Here is a 4491-nt window from a genome sequence, read left to right as displayed (position 1 = left end):
GTGTGTGTATATATATATATATATGTATGTGTGTGCATGTATATATAATGTGTGTGTGTGTGTATATATGTATGTGTGTGTGTATATATATATATATATAGATGTATGTATATGTATGTATGTATGTATGTATGTATGTATGCATGCACATATATATATTTATGTATGAATATATATGTATGTATGTATATAAAACAAATACTGTGTAGTTGAGGGGAAAAGGTAAGAAAGAAAGAAATATTAAGTTAAATTATTGCTGTCATGTTTAAACTTGAAAGGGAAATTTCTTAATGTCACAGAGAGATACGCTCTGACTAGAGTAGGTTTTGCTGCATATAGTGAAGTGAAGCATTAGGGACAAATGCAGGAGATAAATAGGAAAAAAAAAAAGACAAAAAGCTGATATCTATCTTCCAGTGTAAAACAGCAGAAATGTTGCAGCGCCAAATTAGATTGTTTCTAAATACTAGAGGATGAAGTGGGTCAATGAAAATAAGTAAAATAAATGTTTTCATGTAGAAATATAAGGATATGCTATAGATATAGGAAAGATGGCTGAAACATAATGGTGGGTGGTGACAGCTATTAAACTGACAACAGAAAATCTTATAAGTCTTGAGAAGATTTACCATTGTTGCTAAGAAATAGTGGTATCATAACGAATTAGAATTAAGTCAGAGGAGAAAATTAAGGATGTTCTTGGAAAACAGTTTTAATGTTCCATAAAATAAAAAAAATAAAAAATTGGGCAGTTTCAAAGGAAAAGAGATAATTCCAAGAAAGGTACATTCCATAAAAATGCACAAGTATTTTGCAACCTGCACACAAAGTTTGGGGTATACATTTTATTAGGGAGTTGGGAGAAACTTTTGCAATATAATACCATGTTTTATACAAGCCCATAATTTTAATCTTGGCTTTGTTGAGAAAAAAATATACATATTGTACATAGGGTTTTATGGTAGTTTATGTAATAATAAGAAGGAGCACTAAAACAAGCAGAGTACCATTTTGATTAAAAGAACACTGAACAGAGTAAATAGCTAGAAAAATACAGCATTTATTAGAACTCAGCTTATTTGGCAGATTAGAGGAACTTGAGATGAACATTACCAAGAACCTGCAGAAAAAATTGGAATATGATATTCTAAAAAGTATTATTAACCCTTTGAATACTGAACCCCTGAACATCACTAGCCTATAAAAGTTGACCACTCAAGTTCTTTTCTTTTCAAGCACAGCAAATCGCCAGCAGTCACAGTCCCCTGACATCCCCTCTGCAAGTCCTAACATTTGTAGATCCTTTTTCACCATGCGTATCTGTGTATCTTTGTGCTTGTCCCCTTCCAACTGCTTGACAACAGGTGTTAGTTTGTTTACATTCCTGCAATTTAGTGATTCGGCCAAAAAAACGTCAAGAGAATAAGTACCAGACTTAAAAGCTAAGTTCTAGGTTTGACTTGTTCAACTAAACCCTTTAGTGTGGAGCTCCAGCATGACTGCAGTCCAACTGACTGAAACGAGATAAAAGATAACAGTTTAAGTTTACCACCTAAGAACTTAGAGCACAATGAGATGGAAATACCACAAGGCACCTGGTACAATGCTGTAACAATCCACACAATTCAACACCCTTTGATTCTATTTTACTGACCCAGAAAAAAAAAGAGAAAAAGTTGACCTCAGCAGGATTTGAACTCAGAGAACAGAGAACTAGGACAAATACTGCAAGGCATTTTATCCTATGTGCTAATGATTCTGTCAATTCATACAAGACACAAGGACAAACAGGCAACGAACATGAAAAATAAGAAAATTGTTTAATGTCGGTTGTTGATTCCAATTTCCTTAAACCAGTGTGTAATATATAGTAAGATCAACTTAAAGGATTTAGAGCAGAAATTTGCAAATGTGTGGGTTTTTTCATTGATTTCTTACATTTTTATTTATTTATTTATTTATTTAGCAACAAATTGTAATTGAATTTAACAAGTTCTTCCACGATTTGATTTCAATTACTTCTTGACCACATCAAATGAACAGATAGACAGACAGACAGACAGGCATACAAGCAAACCAAAACACATACTTACACATACACTGAGATATATATGAAAGACAAATGGATAGCAATCAAATGACGTCCATTAAAGAATTTGGTTCTATACAGTGCCAGGAATCGGTGTTTACTGCCTTGTGTCTACTAAACTTACAAGCCTATAATGGAATCTATTACAACACATTTCCGCCATGTTGCCACCCTTTCCCAGTCAGAACAGCAATATTATACCATAAGAAATAATTTATTTCCTTGACCATTGACCAAAACACACTTCACTCGGCTATCAGACTTACAGCCCTTTATTTCCTCAGGGATCAAAATACTTAAAACTCGAAGCAAACATTGTCGGACAACATTTTATATTTATCAGGAGAATTCCAGTCTAGTGAAAAGTACAAGTTTCAGTAGAGAAGACTTTCTTTTGAACATCCGGACTTCAAAAGTGATTGCAATTCCAATGCGAAGAAGAGAAAAGCATTTATTTAGCTTAAACGCATATTATTCTACTTCAACAGAAGGCCTAACAACTAAGAGAGTCTCATTATAAACTGGTGTTCATCTGAACATGTGTATGTATGCGTTAGTGTGTGTGTGTCTCAATATATATGTGTGTGTTAGTGTATGTGTGCACACGCATGCCTGCACACATGTAAGTGTACATTTACTTAAACCAAAAAGTAGAATCTCAAGACAAACAAGAATATGTAGGTGAAATTATATTACCTACTTGTGCCGAGATTGATTTCTGATAACAGGGATTTACAGAGCCGGCCAATAGTTCAAGCAGATAAGCTTCTTCAAATTACATGCATATACAAGCAGCAGTATTTATAGCATGTATTGATTGGTCAGTCAATGTTCCAATATTACTTATAGACCAGTATATACTCATGTTGAAATTTTAAGGGTTCCTCATCTGTAGTTAAGGGTAGCTAATATGACAGAAATGAAAACCAAAGAGCCTTAAAGCAGCCTGTATCTGTGTTATATGGAAATTGTATTTTCACTCAAGTGAGCTAGAAGTCGATATGTAATATTCACTTTCCCCACAAGAAAAAAAAGAGAAAGAAAAAAAAGAGCGAGTGAGAGAGAGAGAGAGAGAGAGAGAGAAGTATGTGTGTATTTGTGAATATATTTGTGTGTTGCTCTTGGAAGCAAGACATAGATATCACATGATTAAGAAGAAATGAATAAATATATGGAAATAAAACGAAAATAGAAAACCAAAACCTACTCAATATATATTTCCTACAAAGATAACTACACATCTATGGCACACACTTTTGACAGCAAATGTGATAGGAGGGTGGTGGTTGGTAGCATGCTTCTTTTTTTTTTATTAATTACCCCACTCCCTTCCTTACATATGAATCTAACTAAACTAAAATCAATACCTATTATTTTTATCTAATTTTTCATACAGAAAGATTAAATTTTCTTCATTCGGCTTTATCTCAGGAAGTTTGTTAAATGATTTATGGAAAATATCAAAACTAAAATAAATAAATAAAAAAAAATATAAAGTACATAAAAACATGTAGAATTTCTTCTGGCTTAAAAATATTACTACAAAAAACAAAAAAAAAAACCCACTGAAATAACTTTCTTGGTAAGTAAGAGCCCAAATGATGTGATCACCAACACTAACAATTATATTTGACTTGATTTAATTATTTAAACACAGTAAATAAAATAGCAACAAGCTGGGAAGTAAGTTTATATAAAATAGCTATTATGACTAAATTATTAAAACTTCATTGATTGCTAGTTTGTAATCTCTCTATTGAGTAATACCTTGTTATCGTTACTTGTAACATCATCATCAATGTGTGTGTGTGTGTGTGTGTGCTTGTGCATTTGTGTACATGCGTGTATGTCAACTGATGCTGGCTGAAAAAGCTGAAGTTAAAATAGCAAGTTAATTATCTTGCAAAATGGCTTGGTTCTCCTTGAAACAAAGCTTAACAATGCTTATTAAAGACATGGTTGTCTTATAACAAATAAAGTACTGAGAAAATCTTCTTTTCGTTGTTTATTAGTTAGGTGCAGGCAGAGTGATGTGGTTAAGAAGCTTGCTTTAGATTACAAGGTTTCAGGTTCAGTCCCTTGGGCAAGTGCACTCTGCTACAGCCTTGGGATGATTAATGCCCTCTGAGTGAATGTGGTAAGGAAAACTGTGTGTGGGGGGTGCGTGTGCATGCGTGTGTGTGTGTGTGTGTGTGTGTGTGTATGTATGTTTGCATGCACACCCATCTGTATCTTCGTATTTGTCCCACCACCATCACCACCCCTGATTACTTGACAACTGGTGTTGGTTTGTTATTGTCACCTGTAACTTAACAGTTTGGCAAAAGATTTTGATAAGAACCAGATTTAAAAAAAAAAAAAAAGCAAGAAAAGAAAGGATACTGGGGTTAATTTGTTTGACT

The sequence above is a fragment of the Octopus bimaculoides genome, chromosome 6 (genome assembly GCF_001194135.2).
Source record: "Octopus bimaculoides isolate UCB-OBI-ISO-001 chromosome 6, ASM119413v2, whole genome shotgun sequence".
NCBI lineage: Eukaryota > Metazoa > Mollusca > Cephalopoda > Octopoda > Octopodidae > Octopus > Octopus bimaculoides.
This window is presented reverse-complemented; position numbering follows the sequence as displayed.